The sequence below is a fragment of the Momordica charantia genome (genome assembly GCF_013281855.1).
Source record: "Momordica charantia cultivar OHB3-1 chromosome 6 unlocalized genomic scaffold, Mcharantia_2.0 BLBB01000006.1, whole genome shotgun sequence".
NCBI classification, from domain to species: Eukaryota; Viridiplantae; Streptophyta; class Magnoliopsida; order Cucurbitales; family Cucurbitaceae; genus Momordica; species Momordica charantia.
This window is the reverse complement of record NW_028275164.1, coordinates 11,838,106-11,864,107: the sequence shown is the minus strand read 5'-3', so window position 1 is coordinate 11,864,107 and position 26,002 is coordinate 11,838,106. Positions and strand designations below refer to the sequence as shown.

The window sequence follows — 26,002 nt, the reverse complement described above, 5'->3', positions numbered from 1 at the left end:
TTATCTTTTTTTTTCCTTTTAAAATTATAATTTCACTTAATCTTGTTTAGAATATGAAAAGTTTTATCATCTATTTAATTTATTTTTTAATCCTATAATTTGAAGTGTTTTTCTCTCCTCTCTCTTCTATTAATTAAATCTATATACTATTTTTGCCCTCTCACTATAAGTCTTTTCATTTTTCTTTTGATGACAATTGTGTCATTTAAATACAAATTTTCCCTCTCTCAATTTATCTCTTCTCTCCGTCACATCTCACCCCTTTAAATTCCCTTATTTTCTCTTACTAATCTTCTCTCTCTTAATTATTCTTTCATTATTTTTATCTTTATTTTTTTCACTCCTTTCATCTACCACATACCCTCCTCCAATCCTTTCATCTTCCGAACCCCCTTCCAATTATCACATACCCTCTCCCAATCCTTTCATCTTCCTAACCCCCTTCCAATCCGTATATAAATGTGTCCTCTCTTTCTAATGTCAACCAAAAATCAAGAGGTGGTGGATGGAACAAAGTAGAAAATTTTCTAAGTGATGTGATGGTATGAAGATTACTCTCTTACTTTAGCAACGACAACAACAATGCACATATGAGTGATCGAGAGGATAATGATAGTGAAGAGAAGCCAAATTAAAGCTGAGTTGATGACATCAGTTCGCTTTTTCCAAATTTATCATTGTTCAGATTGAAAGAAATTCTAGAGTACAATGTGTCGAGATGATGGTCGATAGAATCGAGATCAAGCAAAATTCGATCATTCTCATAATTTAGATAATAAGAATGCTTATGAGTTTGATTTTTTTTTTTTTGTGTAAAGTGATGCTTTTGATTTATATATGTGAAATGTTGTAATTATTTTTACAAAGTTAGGGCAAAAAAGCATTTTTATCCCTCTCAATATCATAAGGTTGGACTTTTTAGGGTTTACTCTTTCTCTCATTCTTACCTTTATTTTTCATTCTAGAATGAACAAACTTAATGATTTAACGTCACACAATTTAACAAGGATAAAATGTAATATAATAATTTATAATCAAGAAAATTAGAGGTAAATTAAGAAAGTTCCCTCATTGAAAAAAAAAAACTTGCACGTTGGTGGTTTTTCATCTTTCTTACACTTTAAATTTATACTTACTTTCCATGCTAATCTTTTATCATCTTCTTTTATTATAACAATATCATACCTTGAATTTATATTTATATATAATCACTTTCTTTCTTTAAAATGATAATATTATAAACTTAAAAAACACTATTTATTTTACTTTAATTTAGAACCACAAGATTCTATGTGTAAGACACGTGTTTCTTACTAGTATATATAAAAGCTTGCATCTGGATAAACTTTTTTTATCGTTTTTGCCCTTTATTTTTTACCCTTTTCAATATAAATTTGGAGATAAAATAGTCATTTTACATGAAACTATTAAATTTGTTATAATTATAAATAGATGTTTATTTTGAATAAATGACACAATAACACAATAAGTAAAAACAATCTCATCTCAAATTCCAACATTGGAATTAAATTTTTGAGTCAAATTTGAAACGGCGAACATGGTAAATGTTCCATAAATTTCGCCATTAAAAAACAAAATGGTCATGAATTTCGTTTGTGCAATGCAATAAAAATGGTCAGATTAATTACAAAAGTCTCACACTTAATCAATTATTCATAAATACCGCATAAATCCCTCCCTTATTTATTCCACTATTTAATCAAATTCAAGTAAACAAAACGTCAAATTAATTAAAAAAAAACTCTCATCCGTAATCAATTATTCATAAAAACTCCATAAATCTCTCTTATTTCTTCCTGTAATTTAATCAAATTCTAGTGATCTCATTCTATAAATCTTCATCACCAAACAAAAACTCATTCTCTCTCTCTACTCTCTCTCTGCTCCTCTTATTCTCTGCCACTGCCACTGCCGAGATTTGCCCAATTCAATGTTGTTCAACCCCTCGGAGACCAACTATCACCGTCTCACCAATGCCCTTCATTGCTCTATCTGCCGCCGATTATTTATTCTTTAGTGGTTTTAAAATGTTCCCGTCATAGATTTGATCGATTTACTCTAATTTATGGTGTAACGCTCTTATTAAACTAACTATGGACATAGTTGTTGGGTTTGGATACAAAATAAAACAAAGAAGGAATGAAAGACATTGGACCATGGCCCAATTACTTTATTTTATTTGACCTAGTTTTCTTATATATATGTATGTGGCAGTGGGAAAAAAGTAGCAGCCGTGAGAATAAGAAAGAAAAGGACAGTGGGTTTGTGCTGTAGTTTTTGGGTGTTTTTGTAGAAGTTTCAGAGGCGGCGGCTCGGGTGTTGGGCAACACAAAAAGGGTAGATTGAGATCAACATGTTTAGGGTAATTTGTTCTTTGATTATTATGTGATTTTTTCATTTCTGTTCCTGAGTATTAATTGTGTTAAAATACTTAGAAGTTAGGGGGCTTTGTTGGGACCTCTAGGGATATTTTTGGGACAGTTTTGTATTCCAATTATTAGTGAATTATGTAGACACCGTATTTGGTCCGGCTTATTTTTAATTTTAATTTTAATTTATATTATTGTATTTTACTTTATTGTCTTTTATTTTAATTAAAGAATAACATAGGTTTACTTATTATTAGTTTTAATATAAAGTTTAAATTAACTAAAATTAAATGTTAGATTTATTTAAATGTTTAATTTTATTGATAAGAAAATAAAAATGGTTGGTTTAGATTTTGTTTTATTATTAAAATAAAAAATAGATAAATAAAAATGATTTGTTTTAATGAAATAAATATTTTATTTTAACAAAACCTTTGATTTTTAACGGTTAACATATAATTTAAGGGGGAGGAGACACACAAGAAGGAACGTGTAGAGAGTTAGAAACTCATCACCTCATATCTTCTTCTCTCCATCACTCTTATCCCACCATCACCACTTTTCTCCTGCATACCCACGACCTCCGACGACGCAAGGAACGACGCGAACGACAGCAGCAACAACCTTCTTGTTCACAGCTTCTTCCAAGCCCGCTGACACTCCAACAATCTCCTCCTCGTTAGTGCGTTGGAAATCATGCTTTTAATTTGAAACAGATTCTTTTGTTTCTATCAAAAGATTTTTTTTTTTTTTACAAAAAAATGTTTTTTTTAAGAAAAAGGTTTTTTTTACTTTTTTTAAAAAGAAAATGTTTTTAGTAAGAAAAAAAAAATCTTCTAAATTAATTTTAAACAAGTTTTTGAAAATAAAATAAGGATTTTGATATTTTAAAATTTGTTTTAAAATAAAAGGTTTTCTTTTTCTAATAAAGAAGAGTTTTTTAAATGAAATAAATATAAACTTTATTTTATTTTAATAAAATATTTTACTTTAAAATTTTGGTTAAAATACGTTGAAAAAAATAGGAGTTTTATAAAATAAATCTTGTTGAAAAAAATTTGGATTCTTTTAAATTTGGATTCAAAGTTTAAATTTGGATTCTTTTTATTTAAAATGTAGTTTTTGTTTAAAATTATTTTTTTTACAAGGTTTATTTTTTTTGTGTTACCTTTGTTTTATTTTTTAATTAAAAAAACAGTTTTTTTAGCAAATAAGTTTTGTTAAAGGAATTTTGACTTTGTTTTTAAATAAAAGTTTTTTTTTCTTTTAAATAATCTTGTTAATTTCGAAATAAATAAATATATATATATATATATTTTTGTTTTAATTTAACAAAATTCGTAGTTTTTTTAGTTGAAAAAAATAAATTAAAACTTTTGTTTGTTTAAAAGAATATATTGTTTACATCTTAAGATGTTGGAATAGTGGTAAGATGTTTGTTTTTTAATGTACATAACCCAAATTCGAGTCTACTAAATAATTATTTTAAATAAAAGATTTCATTTAGAGTTTTTTTTTCTTTTTTTTTAAAACAAAATTCAAAAATACAAAATATGTATTTTAAAAAAGAGCATAGCTTATATGTCAAAGTTGTGGCACATTGGTGTGATGTTTTAGTGTCAACACTCATGTCGCAAGTTCAAGTCTTAATGTTTATTAAAATTATTTTATTATTATTATTATTATTTTTTTACTAAATAATTATTTCAAAAACTCCAATGACGGGAATTGGAACCTTCCAATATTCCCGAGCTGCTTAATTTTTATTATGGCTTTCGTGCCACTCATACCTATTAATTCAAATCTGGTGTGAATTAATATAACATGAGATATTTCAATCAAAACACAAAAATATTTCTTTCCTTAGACCAAATAAAATAATAGGATTATTTATGATAAAATGTGGTACCGTTTTTGAACGGGTGTTGTAGGGTGCTAACATTTCCCCTATGCTCAGTCGACTCCCGAACCTAAAATCTGTTTTCGCAGACCAAGTTTTTAAAATAGGTGACCAATCAAACATCGTAGATGATTGGTGGCGACTCCAAACCCTTATCTCGAAAGAGACCCTTCGGGGAATGACGTCGGCCGCTCCACGTCGCGATGACGTTGCGACAGCTTGGCGACTCCACTGGGGATCTTTGAGAGTCAAGCCATTTAGTTTGTCATTTATTACCCTATTGTAATATGTTTTTGGGTCCATTTTTTGTTTGTTTTTTTTTCTTCATTTAATTGTATTATTATTTTATTTTGCATCACCATGCATCTCACACATATTCACAAGCCTCCTACCCGGGCTTTACCTTTTAGGATTAGATCGGAGACTGAGTAGTGTGACCTTCGTGGAATTTCGGTTCCCGTGCAGGCGCATGAAATTCTCCACTCAAGTTGACCATACTGCCAAAGCATATGAAAGATTTGTGAGCCATTATCCTATAGGATGCATTAGTACATAACTTCACACCATATTCATATTGCATTTTATGTGGGTTGTTACGTCGTTCATGGCATATTGTTTTTAATAAAAAATTAAGGTTGATTTGGAGTTTTAACCATTAGGTTTTAAATGAACCACTTAAAAAAAAGAATAAAAAATGATTTACCTTATTTCTTCCTAACTATTTGTTTAAGTTTTTGGATAGAAGTGTTGCCTTTCAAAGGGGTTATAAATGTCCCTGTTGTAGGTACATAAACACTTTCAAACTTATTTACTCACTTGGGAGTTCGGCTTTATAACCCTAGAGTTTAATTTTATGTATATATTTATGTTTCTCTCTCTTAGGATGAATCGTTCTCTTGAAATATTAAACAGAACTAGGAAAACACTTTCTAATATCATATAAAACATTTTCCTTCAACCAATAAATAGGTTCAGAAAACTCAACACCACACATGTATTCACATTCTATTCTGGTTTACTAGCGTAGAGTAATCTCAATACGCACAGCAGAATAATTCTATTTCTGGTCTACTAATATAGAGTAATCTCAATATACACAGCAGAATAATTCTCTCAACACGTGAAGTAAAATGGTCTCAAAGACCTTCTATTTCTGGGTATACTATAGAAACACATTCACATAGCATACCGGTAATCACCTGGATACAATAACATGGTGGTTTGAAAACTTATTTCTGCATAAAATTCTCAATCTCATTGACTGTTCTAAAATTCTTCTTTTCTTCTTTCTATTTTCTAAGAACTTTTCTTTCTTTCTCAGATCACTTCTAAAATCTTTCTTTCTAAAAACATTTCATAGAATTCTAATATCATTTTCTGAAATCTCTTTCTAAATACTTTTCATAAGCTTTAAACACTTCTTTAAACTCATAAAACATTTCTCATTAAACATTTCTAAAATAATTCTTTCTAACACATTTTCTTTCATTCTTAGCAGAAATGCTAAAACGTACATAATATACACTTTCTTGAAATTCTATCATAATATATTTCTAAAAACATTTCTAGAATAAACCACTCACAAATTCTAATAATAATATCCAAAAACGTTTAATAAAATAACCACTCACAAATCCTTTAAACTCGGTCGTCCTTTCCTCCAATTTCTGGCCAACCTAAAATATCGATTTAATACCAAATTATTTTACTTAATTCTAATATCAACTACTTCCAAACTTTAATCACAATATATTCAAACAAAACCAATTATTCAAAATTCCTCATCATCTCTCCTCATTAAAAGCCCACTACTTCTCTTTTCTATCACCTTACACGTGTGAGACCCACAAACATAACTCAATTTTCTCTTTCCTTTCAACTTCACATTTTCTTTCATTAATTTTCAAACCACGAATTACCCCATTTCTTTTACCAATTTGACAATTCATTTTACTTTTCTTAATTTATTTTTATCCCAAAATCCCTTTCTCTCTCCTCTATTCAACAACCCATCTTCTTTTTCTCTGTTCTCTCTTCTCCTACCAAACCCATGGCCATTTTTTCTTTCTTTTTCTTCTTCTGCAACTTCTTCCTTCTCTTATCAATTACCGTTCTCTGTTTTCCTTTTTTTTTATGAACTTTTCTCTAAATTCCTACTCTTCAAACCATCTAAAATTCCATAAACTCAACCTTCAATTTCCTTCTTCTTCTTCACAAATTCCCCTCAAATTCCACCATTAAAGATACCCATAATAACAATTACGTTTTCTGTAAAACGATTATTAAGGCCAGAAATTCAAATTTTCTTCTAAGCAATTTCTTGAATATAACCACAAAATCCACAGATTCACAGAATTTCTATAGAATAAAACCCACAAAATTTCACCTTAAAAAGTCCTATAACCCATGATTTCTCCTACTTAGTTTTAAAAAACTTACCAAACTATGAATCCATAACTCCGTACCGCTGCTTTTAAAACAAATTTCTTCAAACTCTTCTTCTCCGCTTCTTTCTCTTCTTCACCATCGTTCTCTCTCCCTCCTTTTTCCTTCTCCGTTTTCGTTTCACCCCTCTCTGTTCTTTCTTTTTTTTCCCCTTCTTTCTTCTTTTCTTTTCTTTTCTTTCCTTTTCTGTTTCTCTCTTTTTTTTTAAAACACGTCACACACAACTTTCCTAAGGCAACACCACAAACACACACGTGTCGCCTTTAAAATTCAAACCAAATTCCTTTTTTTTTCTCTTTTCTTTTAAGTTAAAAAGACCAATATACCCTTTAAACTTCAATCTTTAATAATTCCCCAAATTTCTCTCTTTTTTTTGTTACAAAAAGACTAAACAATCCCAGGAATATATTAACGATTGCATAAAGTATTTAGCATATTCTTGGGGCAGTTTATAGCATATTTAGATAATTTTTTTTCTCCTCCAAAGAAAATAAAATAAAATAAAACTTATCCTGTTCATGCATCATTCTGCATGTCCATATCATAAATTAAAAAAATATATCTATCTTTTGTATGCATCATTTTACATGTCTATATCATAAATTAAAATTTATCGTTCTAATGCATCATTTATATGTCTAAATATATATATTAAAAAAAAAGGAAGCAATATTTTCGCAGGCATTGTTTCGCATAATTCCCCTAATTGGTGATCCAACATTTGCATCTAATCGTCTCATGCATATCAATTTCTATCTTAAAAAATCAAAATCTGTGCATTCTCCATTACATCATAATTAACATGAACTCTTAGAAAAATAGCTCAAGAACCACATATTTACTATTCTTTATATACAAGGTACATAAAGCAAAATTACATGAAAGAACTTAATGCTGAGCTAAAGAAAATTAGAGACCAAATCCACGACCGGGTCATGGAAGAATTGAATATTGAGCTAAAGAAAATAAGAGACGAGATTCAAGAACAAGTCATGGAGGTGCAGAATGTAGAGCTAAAGAAGATGAGACAAGACATCGATAACATTCAGGAGCAAGTCATGGAAATTTTAAATGTCTTAAAGAATATTGTTACAGTTGGGGATACTTCTCAACCTAACAATTTAGTCGAACCTCATAATAATTCACCACCTAGGTTGGACCCACCTCTTTGTCAACCAACAAAGAGCTTCCCCCAGCATAATTCATCACATGAAGCTCAGCTTTCCAAGAAAGGCCAACAAGCTCCTACAATCTGTCAGGTTGAATTCACATTCCAAGATAGACAAGCATCAAAGGTCATTCACTCAAATATTTTAAAAGGTAAAGAAAAAGAAAATGTTACCAATGGAAATGTTGAAGAGACTGCAGGGAAAGAATATGCTCAGAGATGGGGAGAAGCAATGGAACAACCGCCAATGTCTTTAATTAATAAAGAGCCACACCTTGAAACGAATAGAAGCTCTTTTAAAAGGAAAAATAAAGTTCAGGCAATAGTTTCGAAGAGCAAGGGGAAGTACCAACAAGGATTCGTGGCATACAGTCCTTCTACGGTACCCATAAACTCATTGACTCTACAGGATGATCCACAAATATTACCTGACAATCACAGTAGTCGGAGACAACTAAAGCGAGAGAGCTTTCATTCGATCCCAATATCCTATACCGAGTTGTTATCCCAATTATTTCAAGGTAATCTATTAGCTCCCGTACCCGTAGAGCCATTACAACCACCTTATCCAAAGTGGTACGACCCGCATGTTCGTTGTGATTATCATGCAGGAGTTGTAGGTCATTCAATTGAGAACTGTACCTCACTGAAGCATAAAGTGCAAGTGCTAATGAGGGTAGGATGGCTAAAGTTTTCAAAGGAATATGGTCAATACATGAAGCACTAGAATCATGAGTGTACAAGATTATTAACATTAATGTTGACCTATTGCTTTGCATTATCAATAAAGTTTATTTCTTCTTTGAAGTCATCTTTGAGATTGCTTGCTAGTGTTAAAATGACAATGAAGCTTTAGTCACCCATGATTTAGCTAAGTACTTGTAAAAAAGAAGGTGAGTATGTGGAAATTGAGCTATTTTTCTTAAAAAAAAAAAATCAAAGTCATACATTCACTCATGCATCACTCATATCATATCATTGGTGGAAAAAAATATAGTTTTTTTTTTTAAAATGCTCTCAATAAAAAATTACATGATTTGAGATTTTCAATAATAATTTTTTATATAGTCTACTCTTATAATTCTTGTTAGTGGAGACCTTAGCAAGAATCATAAACCAATCATAGTAAGTCACTTGGAGGAAAAAAAACAAAAAAACAAAACAAAAAACAAAAAAACAAAACAAAAAGTGAAAAAAGGAAATAAAAAATAAAAAAAAAATGAAAAATCAAAGTTTTCAACGAGATATAATTTTTTTTCAAAACTCAACCATTTTACCAAGCTTTGTTCTCGGGCTAAATCCTAACCCAAAGCAGCTTTATGTTAGCCTCCGTATTTCTTCTCATGTGCAAACCAGTAAACAATCACACTGGGGCACTGATGCCTTTTTCAGGTGAGAATCCAAAATTACTAACTCTCTATAAAACTTTGAGCCTAGCCTGCTTTAAGCCTAATCTACGTTGAGCCTAGCCTATCAATACATGGTAAAAATGGTCAACATTGAAAGTTGATCATTTACTGCAAAAATCCTTTGCTCAGCCCATCACATACAATTTTTGTGATGAATATCCATATTTGCCTACTTACCATAAAGACCTTTTACCAAGCCTGCCACATCTAATTGCGTGGCAAATGTCCAAAATTATCCACCTAGTGTTGCCCTGAGAAATTTGAAAGTAATAAAATAACATTGAGCTCTCATGATTGACTGCTTCATAAATTGGTACTTGTAGTTGCTCAAAAATTTCCCTACTAATACTTCATTCTTTCACTTTTTATTTCATCTTGTTCTCCTATCACAATTCTTAGTCTCTTATCTTCTTTTTAGTAAAAGTGATTTCAAGACTAAGGATAGTAGTTTTGAGAATTGGGAAAGTAACGACCTGACAAATAGTCTCAAGGTCTCAGTCTCCTTTGATGAGTTTTGCTTGAGATCAGTTTCATCATGATACTGAAGTAGCGTCTACAAAGAAATAATTAGAACAATGGTGAGGGTTGCAAAAGGCGACTTGTGGTTGACTTTTTTATATGTGATTGCACCATATTTTGTTTGTAAAAAAAAAAAAAAAAAGATGTATGTCCAGCAAAAAAAAATTGTGAAAAATGAAAAAGAAAAAAGAAAAATAAACAAAAAAAAATGTCTAAGGTTGTGACATTTCTTTAGTTCAATGACTAGGGCAATCAACAGAGAACTACAACAACAATTTCAAAAGCTTCAAGGTCTTCTTTGCAAATCTCCACACTACGGCAAATTTGATCATTACTATATTGGGGCAAAAGTCGTCATTTGCTACACTGGGGCAAAACTATCATTTGCAAGCTGGGGCAAGGTCATGAGACAAAGGCCATCCTGAGAATATCTCATTTCTCTTGTAGGAAATCTTTCGATTTTTGAAGGCCATTCACTTCACAAAGTGGGTTGTCTGACAACATTTCCATAAAAAACTACCCTTTGAAGTTGAAGGAAGGAAAGATAAGTCATTTACATTCAAAAGTGGATTGCAGCAACATGGCCGTAAAAAACTATTTTAAAGCTAAAGGCAAAAAAGAAGATTTTCATCACGTGTCCCTAGCTAAGCTCAAAGAAGGAGTGTGGTACATGAGATGAACTCGTGGGGAGTTACGCAACCATTTCTCAAGGTTATCTATCCAAAGAAATTGAATCATTTCTACTATTCTATTCATTTGATCATGCTCTAATCTCTCACCAAAGCTTTTAAAAAAAAAACATATTCGAGAGATTTGACAAAATATCATTGAACTCTTGGTTTCCTTTTCTTTAAAAAGGAAGCTCGCTGACTTTTCTCATTGTTAAGCTTGATGGAAAATCATGATTTTCATCCTTGTTTGTTCATAAAGCCAGATCTATTTTCTTGTATCCAACATTCTTGTCAACTACAAGGTTGAGTTTATGAAGCAGTTTAATCAAGCAAAATGTATAATGCTATGAATTACTTTTGATAGTTCTCTAAATTGAAACATGAGTTACCTCTCCAAAAGAAGGCCACCAAGCCTGATATGGTTTGAGAAATTACCTTGATCGAGTGAAGGCATTCAAAAAAAAAAAAAAAGAACAGTTGATGTGTTTCTTCCAATGTTGACATTACCTTTTCTCATTTGATTCTTTGCTAAATTATTGCTAATAAGAAGGATGAGAGTATACAAAAAAGTAATATCTTTGCAAAATATGGAAAAACTTCTTGTTCTCTCAACCATATTTTCACAAATCATACATTCACATCACTTGCATATATATTCTTCAAAAAAATAAACTGTTTTCACATCATGGTTAAATTGTGAAAATTTAAATATGATGCATTGTGCATTCATAGCCACATTCTATTATTTGAGCAAAAATAAAATGAGCATCATGCATACATATTGCAACCATTTAGCTTTTAGAATGCATATACATTATTGCATCATGTATTGAGGCTCAAATTCATTGGTTAAACTAAATAAAAAACAGATCATATATTATCACACATTGTTAAGTGATAAGAATAAATGGAAGTAATAAATGAAGCATCATTTGTCATTCATGATATTGGGGCAATACACATTTGTAGATGCACCAATCCATCATAAAATAGTTGCGTCAGAGGTCGCGCAGCGGCTTCCCGTAGAGCCTCCTACAAATCTCTTTAGCTTTTTCTCGGTCTTTAGAGTTAGAGCTAGTTGATAGGCCACACTCAATTGTCAGCAACAAGGTACCCGATTTTCATTAACTATTTCTGGCATGGAGCTCTTTCGTTTACAAGAGGACGCAATTAAATGACCGATCGACGTCTCACCTGCACATGTACCTACGCAGTGTAGTGTCGGTTGCCAAGATAAATAGAATTGGTCTGACCTCTCGCTCGGATGTCAGACTCCCGCTACGATGCCATTGGAAGTTCCTATTAGCATGAACACGTGATTTTTGTTAGTCTTATTGTCATGTGTCAAAGTGCATATCTCATGCATTTAGCTTTTAGAAGGATATTCCAAGTCCTGCACTTAGATAATAAACCTTTAGTAAATCAAATAACTGCAGTTTTTTTTGAGAAATTGCATTTTAATCTGTTGGAGCTACTTTTATACCTCACACGTGTCATTAAGTTTGTGAAGCCAAGTTTTATCACCTAGGTATTTCGACTGTCTTTCGAGCCGGTGCCGTTATGACTAATCCGACCAAGATTTCCTTTGGTCCCGTTCCCATTCTTTGTTTGAACTGACCTAGATGTGTCTTGCTTAGCCTCATATTCCGACAAACTCCACGATAGCATGTCGTGATTCAAGCTTACCTTAAATGGTCGTTGAAGCCTTATCAGGAATCATGTCAGAGACCCTGCCTATATATAGAAACCATTTGCCTCTATCAAAGGTACGCAAACACTGTATTTTCTCTCTAATACAACTCGGATTCTTCCTAACTTGGCGTCGGAGTGTTTTCTCTTATCGGTATCCTGCTCAGAAAAATTCAGCTCATCCTTAAGGTCATAATTTCGTCCAAACCGAGCTTGTAAGCTTGGTAATTTTTGTGATTAAATATTTATCTTCGATTAAATCGAACCCGATCCAAGTCGAGATCGAAGCCTGTTGTTAAAGCCAGGTCCGTCGCATTTTATCATTTGGTTAAATCGAACCTGATCCAAGTCAAGGTCGAAGCCTGTTGTTAAAGCCAGGTCCGTCGCATTTTATCATTTGGTTAAATCGAACCCGATCCAAGTCGAGGTCGAAGCCTGTTGTTAAAGCCAGGTCCTTTGCATTTTATCATTCGGTTAAATCGAACCCGATCCAAGTCGAGCTCGAAGCCTGTTGTTAAAGCCAGGTCCTTTGCATTTTATCATTCGGTTAAATCGAACCCGATCAAAGTCGAGCTCGAAGCCTCTTGTTAAAGCTAGGTCCGTCGTATTTTATCATTTGGTTAAATCGAACCCGATCCAAGTTGAGGTCGAAGCTGTTGTTAAAGTCAGGTCTGTTGCATTTTATCATTCGGTTAAATCGGACCCGATCCAAGTCGAGGTCGAAGCCTGTTGTTAAAGCCAGGTCCTTTGCATTTTATCATTCGGTTAAATCGAACCCGATCCAAGTCGAGCTCGAAGCCTATTGTTAAAGCCAGGTCCCTTGCATTTTATCATTCGGTTAAATCGAACCCGATCCAAGTCGAGGTCGAAGCCTGTTGTTAAAGTCAGATCCGTTACATTATATCTTTCGGTTAAATTGAACCCGATCTAAGTCGAGGTCGAAACCTGTTGTTAAAGTCAGGTCCATTGCATTTATCTTCGGTTAAATCGAACCCGATCCAAGTCGAGGTCGAAGCCTGTTGTTAAAGCCAGGTCCGTTGCATTTTATCTTTCGGTAAATCGAACTCGATCGAAGTCGAGGTCAAAGCCTGTTGTTAAAGCCAGGTCCTTTGCATTTTATCATTCGGTTAAATCGAACCCGATCAAAGTCGAGCTCGAAGCCTCTTGTTAAAGCTAGGTCCGTCGTATTTTATCATTTGGTTAAATCGAACCCGATCCAAGTTGAGGTCGAAGCTGTTGTTAAAGTCAGGTCTGTTGCATTTTATCATTCGGTTAAATCGGACCCGATCCAAGTCGAGGTCGAAGCCTGTTGTTAAAGCCAGGTCCTTTGCATTTTATCATTCGGTTAAATCGAACCCGATCCAAGTCGAGCTCGAAGCCTATTGTTAAAGCCAGGTCCCTTGCATTTTATCATTCGGTTAAATCGAACCCGATCCAAGTCGAGGTCGAAGCCTGTTGTTAAAGTCAGATCCGTTACATTATATCTTTCGGTTAAATTGAACCCGATCTAAGTCGAGGTCGAAACCTGTTGTTAAAGTCAGGTCCATTGCATTTATCTTCGGTTAAATCGAACCCGATCCAAGTCGAGGTCGAAGCCTGTTGTTAAAGCCAGGTCCGTTGCATTTTATCTTTCGGTAAATCGAACTCGATCGAAGTCGAGGTCAAAGCCTGTTGTTAAAGCCAGGTCCTTTGCATTTTATCATTCGGTTAAATCGAACCCGATCCAAGTCGAGGTCGAAGCCTGTTGTTAAAGCCAAGTCCGTCGCATTTTATCATTTGGTTAAATCGAACCCGATCCAAGTCGAGGTCGAAGCCTGTTGTTAAAGTCAGGTCTGTTGCATTTTATCATTCGGTTAAATCGGACCCGATCCAAGTCGAGGTCGAAGCCTGTTGTTAAAGCCAGGTCCATTGCATTTTATCATTCGGTTAAATCGAACCCGATCTAAGTCGAGGTCGAAGCCTGTTGTTAAAGCCAGGTGCTTTGCATTTTATCATTTGGTTAAATCAAACCCGATCCAAGTCGAGGTCGAAGCCTGTTGTTAAAGCCAGGTCTGTTACATTATATCTTTCGGTTAAATCGAACCCGATCCAAGTCGAGGTTGAAGTCTGTTGTTAAAGTCAGGTCCGTTGCATTTTATTTTTCGGTTAAATCGAACCCGATCAAGTCGAGGTCGAAGCCTGTTGTTAAAGCTAGGTCCGTTGCATTTTATCATTTGGTTAAATCGAACCCGATCCAAGTCGAGGTCGAAGCCTGTTGTTAAAGCCAGGTCCGTTGCATTTTATCATTCGGTTAAATCGAACCCAATCCAAGTCGAGGTCGAAGCCTGTTGTTAAAGCCAGGTCCGTCGCATTTTATCATTTGGTTAAATCGAACCCGATCCAAGTCGAGGTCGAAGCCTGTTGTTAAAGCTAGGTCCGCTGCATTTTATCATTCGGTTAAATCGAACCCGATCCATGTCGAGGTCGAAGCCTGTGTTATAGCCAGGTCCATTGCATTATCATCCGGTTAAATCGAACCCGATCCAAGTCGAGGTCGAAGCCTGTTTTTAAAGCCAGTTCCGTTGCATTTTATCTTTCGGTTAAATCGAATCTGATCCAAGTCGAGGTTGAAGCCTGTTGTTAAAGCCAGATCCATTGCATTTTATCATTCGGTTAAATCGAACCCGATCCAAGTCGAGGTCGAAGCCTGTGTCAAGCCAGGTCCATTGCACTTATCATGTCAATTAAATCAAACCTTATCCAAGATCGAGGTTAAGGCCTGTATCAAGTACGAGGTTCTTTGCATGTCGGGATCCCGCCTAGTGTCCAGCTGGGTCCATCTCTATCTTGTCTTGTCTGAATAAAATTTTCGCCTTCCCAAATACTCTCTTTTGCGTTTGTCTACCCTTTTTTTGTTTTAAATTTTTTTTTTTTTAAGAAAAAGTTTTTTTTTACTTTTTTTTAAAAAGAAAATGTTTTTAGTAAGAAAAAAATGTTCTAAATTAATTTTAAATAAGTTTTTGAAAATAAACTGAGGATTTTGTTGAAAAAAATTTGGATTCTTTTTATTTAAAATGTAGTTTTTATTTAGAATGATTTTTTTTACAAGGTTTATTTTTTTTGTGTTACCTTTGTTTTATTTTTTAATTAAAAAAGAATCTTCTGCTGCAGGATTTTAAAGGAGAAGATAAAAACAAAGTATCATTTAAATTTCTTTTAATGGTTTGGTGGTTATGATTTTGAAAAGAATCTTAAAAAAAAACAGTTTTTTTAGGAAATAAGTTCTGTTAAAGGAAATTTGACTTTGTTTTTAAATAAAAGTTTTTTTTTTCTTTTAAATAATCTTGTTAATTTCGAAATAAATAAAAAAATATATATTTTTTTGTTTTAATTTAACAAAATTCGTAGTTTTTTTTTAGTTTAAAAAAAGAAATTAAAACTTTTGTTTGTGTAAAAGAATATATTGTTTACATTTTAAGATATTGGAATAGTGGTAAGATGTTTGTTTTCTAATGTATATGACCCAAGTTCGAGTCTACCAAATAATTATTTTAAATAAAAGATTTCATTTAGAGTTTTTTTTTTCTTTTTTTTAAACAACAAAATATGTATTTTTAAAAAAAGCATAACTTATATCTCAAAGTGGTGGCACATTGGTGTGATGTTTTATTGTCAATACTCATGTCGCAAGTTCAAGTCTTAATGTTTCATAAAATTAAAATTATTTTTTTCTTTATTATTTTTTTTTTGCTAAATAATTATTTCAAAAACTCCAATGACGGGAATTGGAACCTTCCAGTATTCCCGAGGTGCTTAATTTTTATTATGGCTTTCGTGCCACTCATACCTATTAATTCAAATCTGGTGTGAATTAATATAACATGAGACATTTCAATCAAAACACAAAAATATTTCTTTCCTTGGACCAAATAAAATAATAGGATTATTTATAATAAAATGTGGTATCGTTTTCGAACGGGTGTCGTAGAGTGCTAACATCTCCCCTACGCTCAGTCGACTCCCGAACCTAAAATCTGTTTTCGCAGACCAAGTTTTTAAAATAGGTGACCAATCACACCTCGTAGATGATTGGTGGCGACTCCAAACCCTTATCTCAAAAGAGACCTTTCAGGGGATGACGTCGGCCGCTCCGTGTCGTGATGACATTGCGACAACCCACATCTGAGTGGAAGATTGGACGTAGCCTTTAGTGGTGAACCAGCATAATTGACTATGTTTTTATTCTTGTGCTTTACTGCTTTTCTTCCTATTTGCATATTTTTTTTGATGTGTTTGGATATTTTTGTGGAAGAGAAAATTATTCAGGACCATTAATTTCCCAATAAGTGGTATTAGAGTTGTAGGGTTGCAGCATCATTAGAGACAAATATCACACACACCATTACTATGAAGGGGTTCTGAAGTTCACCGTGGAGAATTCCAGTTTTTGGAAGATGCAGGTAAAGGATCTTCTTACATGAAAAAAGATACACAAGACTTTGGGGGAGAGGCCAGCAGAGATCACAGGCAAAGATTGGAATAAGATGGATGAGCAGACCGTTGTGAACATCAGAATGTCGTTATCGATGAATGTTTGTAGTCTGGTGGCGAAAGAGACTACAACGAAGGAATTGTTGAAGGCATTGCAAGACAGGTATGAAAAACCTTCTGCCAATACAAAAATACTTCTATGAACGAAGTATTTTAATATCCACATGGAGAAGGGACCCTCAGTAAATTTCCACATTAATGAGCTCACTGATATGTTGAACAAATTAGAAGGGATGAGTGTCAAGATTGAGAAAGAGGTGGAGGCTATGAAGCTGTTGACATCTTTGCCTGACAGTTGGGAGATGATAAAAACCGCGGTGTCAAATTTGCTAGGGGAAAATAGCTTGAAATTTTCAGCTATTTGTGATGATGCCTTATCTGAGGAAGCTTGAAGAAAATTAGAGAAAATGTCTGCATCGAGGCAGAGAACGGGGTCGAATAAGCTTTGGTAGTTCAGAACAAAGGAAAGGCAAAGATGAATTACAATGGGAAGTAGTAGCATAGATATAAGAGGGGTAGTGGGAGTTTCAGTGGGGAAGTGGAATGTTATTACTGCCACAAGAAGGGACACGTGAAACACTTTTGTAGGAATTTCAAAGAAGATTATGAGAAGGTGAACAATTCTACAAACATTGTAACAAGAGATGAACGAATTGAAGAGTTTCTAGCTTATGTTTAGAGGAACATATCTGTAGACCAATGGGTAGTGGACACTGTAGTATCAGCGCATGTTGCTTCAGACAGACGTTGGTTCTCATCTTTTACTGCAGGTGATTATGGCTCAGTAAAGATGGGGAATGAGAACATCTCCAAGGTAAAAGGAATTTAAGATGTTTCTTTGAAGACAAACGAAGGGACCGAGTTTGTGCTACAAGGAGTCAAGTATAATCCTAGCTTCAGATTTAATTTGTTATCTACAAGGAAGTTAGATGGCAATGGCTACAACAGTGAGTTTGTTGAGGGTTGCTGGAAGCTCAAGAGGGAATCCAGGGTGGTGACGACAGGTCAAAAGAGATCTTATGTTTATGTGTCTGAGTTTGAGGTTGCTAGGGGAGGATCTGAGAGACAGAGGATGCACAGAATAGCTATAGATGGTTCAGGGCGAGACTTGAAAGAATCAGCAGCATTAACAATCAGGACAGATCAAAAGAGTCTAATATCAGTTCAAGTACAACAGTTAGAGGAAAGGGTAAGGGGAACAACTCAGTGAGATGTTCAACAGGTTGTCGGTATAATACCCCAGTTGTTAGACAGAATAGCGAGCTGATGAAGTTGGTGGCTTGTTAATCCTGCAACGGAAACGACAAACATGTTCTTGAATTTTTGAAGAACAAAACCACAAAAAAAAAAAAGAAATACAGGGGAAAATAATTTTCCTTTACCTTTGAAGAATCGTTCTTCAAGGAATTACCAACGACCACCACCACCAAATCTTCACGCTATCCTCTAGGAACGAGAACGTGGTTGTGGGAGCAATGATTTATGAAATAAAAAAGGGAATTTTTTTAGAGCAAATTAAGAAAGAGTGACCTTCTCTGTTTTTTTTTTCACAGGTACAAGAGAGGAGCGGCTACAGAACTTTTCTGCCGTTGAAAAAATGAAAACAAACTGACGTGGGGAATTACCCCACGTCACCACTCCCCTGCATTTGTGGACGGGAGTCGATTTATTTTTTTATTATTTAATTAAATAAAAAACTAATTAAATTAATTAATTAAATTAATTAATTAATAATTTAATCCATTATTAATCTAATTAACAGTTAATTATTTAATTATTAATTATTAATCTAATTATTAATTAATTAAATTCTGATTAGTAATTAATAATTAATAATCAAATTTTAATATTAATTAAATAAATACATAAATAATTAATATCTTTTAATTAAATATCACATATTTAATTAAAATTATATTTTTGAATCATATTCAAATAAAAAAGCTCTCTCTTGTATAACCTGAATCCAGTTCATATTAATTATTATTTGAATCTCATTCAAATAATTTCTCTGATAATTAATTTTAAGAGACCTGAATCCAGTTCATATTAATTATTATTTGAATCTCATTCAAATAATTTCTCTGATAATTAATTTTAAATCTTTTTCCAAAATTAATATATATTTATATATAACGTATCAATATACATTATATACATTCCTTTATATAATTTGAACATCTCAAATTATTTTATAATTCTTGATTCTCGTTTTACCGATTGTGAGCTAGCAAGAGGACCTAATAGACCTACAGATCGGAAGCTCCAACGATACGAGATTAATAGGTCAAATTCATTGACCGAGTTAATCAACATTCATTAACTACGGGTCACTCCACTAAAGATCCGCAGTTGCATTCTTCTCACTGCATAATATTTTCGTGTTCACGGATATACAACCATTAATGGCAAGTCAATTCTTCACGAGTGCTCGTAACTCAAGCTGGGTTAAATTGCCGTTTTACCTCTAAGTTACATCTATTCTTTAAATACCACTGCTCCTCTAATAAACAAACCGGTTATGGTCGAACCAATAACCGAAAGTCCCTCTCAGGCCAGTGAGAGGATGGGGCTCCTTGTTCAAGTCCCGTAGTCAGCATTTAAGAGAACACTCATCTACTCCCCGAAAGTTGGGGAAGAGTGAATTCTATCTCGTGAAGTTATGTTCCCAGCTCCCCACTCGGTCTCGTCCCCAAAATGATGGGAATATTTAGTTGGCAACTTGGGCCGCTCTCACCCATACAGATCAAAGGACAACTCACTTAGGATTGAGAATGATTTGTCTGGTCATTCTATGAAATAACAATGTGTTAGTCAACGACGTTACATATAATGATCGGTTATTCCGTGTCTAGTCTTATACAAACTCATTTTATAGGATACCCTCACTCGCATGTCTCCACACGAACGATCTGGATCAGGTCGTCTGTAACATTTACAAAGTGGGCCGTATCCATGAAGGGATGTGAATCCCGAAGCGAAAGCGAATTTTCGTTGATGATTTTTGGGAAAACAAAATCTAAGTTCAAAGAAGAAAAACATAGGGGAAAACTTTATCTTTGAAGAACGTTTCTTCAACGATTTTCTGACAAACACCACCACCGAATCTTCCTTGCTATCCTCTTGGATCTTAGGATCGTGCTTGTGGGAGCACCGTATGGAATGAGAGGGAGAATTCCGAGGGAGAGCACTCTTTAAGAGATTGGAAGTTTTTCTTCTTTTGTTCTGTATCAGTTGCATAACCATTCTGCTTCCCACTTGACAAAGAAAAAGAACAATGACGTGGGGTAACTCCCCACGTCATACCAACTTCCCACTCCCCTACAATTTTGCTAATATAAATATTAATATTAATAATATATATATATAATAATTAATATATATATAATTAATTAATTAATCATATTAATTAATAATTATTAATTAATTATTAATCTAATTAATAATTAATATATATATATATATAATAATTAACACTTAATTATTTATCACATAAATAGAATCATATTCTATAGTATTTCTCTCGTATAACCTATAGTTCTAATGTACATCTTATGCACATTATTTTTAACCTATAGTTTTGATATGAATCTTATCCGTATTAATTTTATTTGAATCTCATTCAAATAATTTCTCTCATAATATATAGTTTGAATTTAGAATTAACTATATATTATAATGTATCAATATACATATAATCCCTTAAGTAATTTGAACAATTCAAATTCTTCCAAAAACTTGATTCTCGTTTTACCCGTTTTGAGCTAGCAAGGGGACCAATGGACCTACATATCAGAAGCTTCAACGATACAAGATTAATCGGTCAAACTCATTTACCGAGTTAATCAACATTCGTTAACTACAGGTCATTCCACTAAAGACCCGCAGTTGCACTCTTCTCACTGCAGAATGTTTTCGTGTCCATGGATATACGACCATAAATGACAAGTCAATCCTTCACGAGTGCTCGTAACTCAAGTTAGGTCAAATTACCGTTTTACCCTTGAGTTACATATTACTCCTTAAATACCACTGCTCCTCTACTGAACAACCCGGTTATAGTCCGACCAATAACCGGAAGTCCCCCTCGGGCCAATGAGAGGGTCGAGCCCCTTGTTCAAGTCCCGAAGTCAACATTTAAGAGAACACTCATCTACTCCCCTAAAGTCGGGGAGGAATGAATTCCATCTTGTGAAGTTATGTTCCCAGCTCCCCACTCGGTTTCGTCCCCAAAATGGTAGGAATGTTGAGTCGGCGACCCAGGCCACTCTCACCCATACAGATCAAAGGACGAGCCCTCACGGGCAGGAGTCCATAACTCACTCAGGATTGAGAATGAGTTGCCTGGTCATCCTAAGAAACAACAATCTATTAGTTAACGGTGTTACATCTAAAGATTGGCTATTTCGTGGTCCGGTCTTATACAAACTCATTGTATAGGATACCCCCACTCGCATGTCTGCACACGACCGATCTGGATCGAGTCGTCTGTAACCTTTACAGAGTGAGCTGTATCCATAGTGTCGCCAGGATAAGGTACCCAACCTTATCTATATACTATAGACCCTTTAGGTTATTCACGGGACATTATCCACTTGTATATCAGGGATATATCAAACATATACCTCGTATATCAGGGGTATATCAATTATATACCCAGTATATCAAATATATACCCAGTACATATATTGTCCCGGTTACACTAAAATAACCTCGGATGTTTAGTTTATTAGATTTTGGACAATGCAATGCTATGAATTCAACAACAAATTTATTGAATAAAACTTTATTGAATATACATCTGTTTTTACATAAATACAAACTACGAGTTTAGGGCAACATACCCAACAATCCATAGTGTTGCCAGGATAAGGTACCCATTCTTATCCATATACTATAGGCCCTTTAGGTTATTCGTAGGACATTATCCACTTGTATATCGAGAGTATTGATGGGATGTGATTCCCTGCAGCGAAAAACGGATCGGGTTCTTGAATTTTGAAGAACAAAACCACATAGTTCAAAAGAATGAAATATAGGGAAAATAAAAGTTTTCCCTTTACCTTTGAAGAACTCTTCTTCAATGAATCCTCCGAACACCACCAAACGATCTTCCTTACTATTCTCAGGATGTGACGATCTCGTTTGTGTGAGCGTCAGTTTGGAACGTGAGGGAGAATTTTGCCAGTTTCTTTTTTTTTTTAGAGAATTTCTTTGTTGGGCTTGATTTCTTGCAGAACAGTTATGCAATAACCAAATATGACGTAGGGTTAACTCCCCGCATCATAACAGTTTGGAGTGTTAATATTAATATTAAATTAATAATAATAATTAATATATACAATATATATAATATATATATCATAATTTATATATATATATATATATATGAAATAAATAATTAACACTTAATTATTTATCACAAAAATAGAATAATATTCTATAGCATTTCTCTCGTATAACCTATAGTTGTAATGTACATCTAATGCACATTATTTTTAACTTATAGTTTTAATATGAATCATATTCATATTAATTTTATTTGAATCTCATTCAAATAATTTCTCTCATAATATATAGTTTCAATTAGAATTAACTATATATTATAATGTATCACTATACGTATAATTCCTTGAGCAATTTGAATATTTCAAAATTTTCCAAAAACTTGATCCTCGTTTTACGCGTTATGAGTTAGCAAGGGGACCTAATGGACCTACAGATCAGAAGCTTCAACGATGCGAGATTAATCAGTCAAACTCATTGACTGAGTTAATCAACATAGTTTGACTGATTAATCAACATTCGTTAACTACGGGTCACTCCACTAAAGACCCGTAGCTCCACTTTTCTCACTGCAGAATATTTTCGTGTCCACCGATATACGACCATTAATGGCAAGTCAATCCTTCATGAGTGCTCGTAACTCAAGCTGGGTCAAATTATCGTTTTACCCCCTGAGTTACATTTTACTCCTTAAATACCACTGCTCCTTTAATGAACAACCCGATTATGGTCCGACCAATAACTGGAAGTCCCTCTCGGGCCAGTGAGAGGGTGAGGCCCCTTGTTCAAGTCCAGGCGTCAGAATTTAAGACATCTACTCCCTAAAGTTGGGGAGGAATGAATTTCATCTTGTGAAGTGATGTTCTCAACTCCCCACTTGGTCTTGTCCTCAAAATGGTAGGAATATTAATTCGGCGACTCGAGCGACTCTCACCCATTCATCTCTAAGGACGAGCCCTAACGGGCAGGAGTCCATAACTCACTCAAGATTGACAATGAGTTGCCTGGTCATCCTAAGAAATAGCAATCTGTTAGTTAACGCTGTTACATCTAAAGATTGGCCATTTCGGTGTCCGATCTTATACAAACTCATTGTATATAGGATACCTCCACTCGCATGTCTGCACACAAACGACCTGGATCGAGTTGTCTGTAATATTTACAAAGTGGGTCGTATCCATAGTGTTGCCAGGATAAGGTACCCAGCATTATCCATATACTATAGACCCTTTAGGTTATTCACGGAACATTATCCACTTGTATATCATGGGTATATCAAATATATACCTAGTATATCAGGGGTATATCAAATATATACCCAGTATATCAAATATATACTCAATAGATATACTGTCCTGGTTACGTGATAATAACCTTGGATATTTAGTTTATTGGATTTTGGACAATGCAATGCTATGAATTCAACAACAAATTGATTGAATAAAACTTTATTGAATATACATTTGTTTTTACATAAATACAAACCATGAGTTTAGGGCAACACACCCAATAAGTATATCATATATATACCTAGTATATATATTGTCCCGTTTACATGATAATAACCTTGGATGTTTAGTTTATTAGATTTAGACAATGCAATGAAAGGAATTCAACAACAAATTGACTAAATAAAACTTTATTGAATATAAATTTGTGTTTATATTAATTACAAACTACGAGTTTAGGGTAACACACCTAACAGAAGTCGCATAGGCGAGATAGTGCATTGAGGGAGAAGACTACAGTTGGTGCTAAAGTCAAGGGTGATATCTCTAGAAAGGCAACAGACTTGTGTGGGAGCGCCAATTCATAAGGGAAATCTTCCTTTAGAGGTCGTTGAGTTTGATCAAGAAAGGAAGCGACGGGGACCACTTAGATCGTGTGGGAACATGTGGCTATGTCTCTAATGTTTGGGAGACAAGACTACGTAGGATTGCTCAGTCTCGAGACAGTCACAGACATAACTTAAGTAGAGTCGAACAGTGTGGATCAGTTCGTTAATAGAGGAGTCAAAACTGTGCCTTGACAAAGGGTGTCAAGATGATGAGACACTGTTGATGTAGTTGGGAGGTGAAATTTGTTATTTTGTCCCCAAGTGGGAGATTGTTGGGTTTGGATACAAAATAAAACAAAGAAGAAATGAATGACATTGGGCCATGACCCAATTACTTTATTTTATTTGACCTAGTTTTCTTATATATATGTGTGTGGCAGTGAAAAAAAGGTAGCAGCCGTGAGAATAAGAAAAAAAAAGGTAATGGGTTTGTGTTGCAGTTTTTTAGTGTTTTTATAGTAGTTTCAGAGGCGGCGGCTCGGGTGTTGGCAACATAGAAAGGGTAGATCGAGATCAATATGTTTGGGTAATTTGTTCTTGATTATTTGGTGAGTTTTTCATTCCTGTTCCAAAGTATTAATTGTGTTAAAATACTTAGAAGTTAGGGGGCTTTTGTTGGGACCTCTAGGAGATATTTTTGGGAGAGTTTTGTATTTCAATACTTAAACAATTATTAGTGAATTATCCTAAGTGGAAAACTAAACGTAGCCCTTAGTGGTGAACCAATATAATTGGTTGTGTCTTTATTCATGTGATTCACTACTTTTATTCCTATTTGCATATTTTTTGTTGTGTTGGGATATTTCTGTGGAAAAGGAAATTATTCAGAACCGTTAATTTCCCAACAATGATATCATCCAAATACTGCTTAAGGTATAAGAAAAAAAATTGTGTAATCGACACATGAGGTTTTGGCTATTCTCTTTTGTTAGGACTAAAATAAGAAATGAATATAAAATTTTCTATCATTTTATACATGTTACTTTTAAGAACGAATTGTATTTTATTTTTGAAAAAAATTATATGGATGAAACTTTGTGTTAATTTTGTCCTTCAATTTTTAATTGCATGTTAATTGTGCCCTTGATGTTTCATCATCTTTTTTTTTTCCTTTTGCATTTATGCCATGATGCTCCTGCACATTGCAAATAAAACTATAAAGTTTCACATACATCGCAGGTGTTTCTTACTAGTTCATTAAAAAGTATATAATTTACCATATAAATTTCTTTGATATAAAAGTCTAAATTATGAGTTTTAAATAAACAATAAATTTTCAAAATATTTTTATTTAAAAAATAGAAAATATTTTGTCCAAAATATATATATATATATTTTGGTGATAAAAGATTTTTTTTCTAAGAAGATATATTTTTTTTATTCAAAAATATTTTTTTGTTGATAAAAAACAGAATAAATAAATAAATATATATATATAATCAGAAAAAAAAATCTATGAAAAAAAAAGAAGAAGAAGAAAATGTTTAAAAAGAAAAAAAGAAAATATTTTATAAAAAAAAAATTAATCTGTTTAAAATCATGAGAGTCAAACCAAACACCTCAAAGCTATGTATAAATTAAACGTGTGCGCCTACGCCAACAGAATTAAGGGTCCGTTTTGGTCATTTTTACGTAATATATATTCTTTAATCTAAAATGGAGAAATGAAAACATTTTTAAAAGGGATTAGTACATACATGGTTTATTTAAGAGTGTTAATTACGTAAACGGATGGAAAAATATAGAATTTACACTTTTGTCTAAAATAATTCCCTAATTAGATGGTACCCATAATAAAAATTACTAATATATCAATCTCAATATTAAATCATTATTAAAATATCAAATTGGTAAATCATTATTAAAATATATTAAATCCCTAAAATTGTGCTAATTCAACTTTCCAAAATAAATCCTAAAACCCCCAAAATTCCGTAACCTCCTTTTTCTCCCTCGATTTTCTTTCACCGCTCCGACTGTCGAGCTTCTTCTTCCTCTGATGCATCCGATCATTTCTCTGACATCGTCGCTGTCTCCTGCGGTTCCGATTTCTTTGTTTGCGGAACATTTCACCGCCAGCCTACGTCGCATCTCATTCCATTGGTTACCATTATACGGTAACATTGTCGTTATCTCCCTTCGTCTCCGGCGACTCTAT

General features: G+C 33.6%; 1 long non-coding RNA gene across 2 annotated transcripts; it reads right to left on the bottom strand.

The window, feature by feature from the left end:
* Window positions 1-1,585: 1,585 nt before the first annotated feature.
* LOC111018254 (uncharacterized) lies at window positions 1,586-7,102 on the bottom strand. 2 transcript variants are annotated; one of them, XR_015791946.1, is made up of 4 exons: window positions 6,730-6,929; window positions 4,694-4,787; window positions 2,906-3,043; window positions 1,586-2,013 (listed from the first exon to the last, which is right to left on the bottom strand). It is a non-coding gene; the product is annotated as an uncharacterized LOC111018254 (long non-coding RNA). The 2 variants fall into 2 exon arrangements; XR_002602384.2 differs by lacking the exons at window positions 1,586-2,013; window positions 2,906-3,043 and having other exon boundaries at window positions 4,223-4,787; window positions 6,730-7,102.
* Between the last annotated feature and the right edge of the window lie 18,900 nt (window positions 7,103-26,002).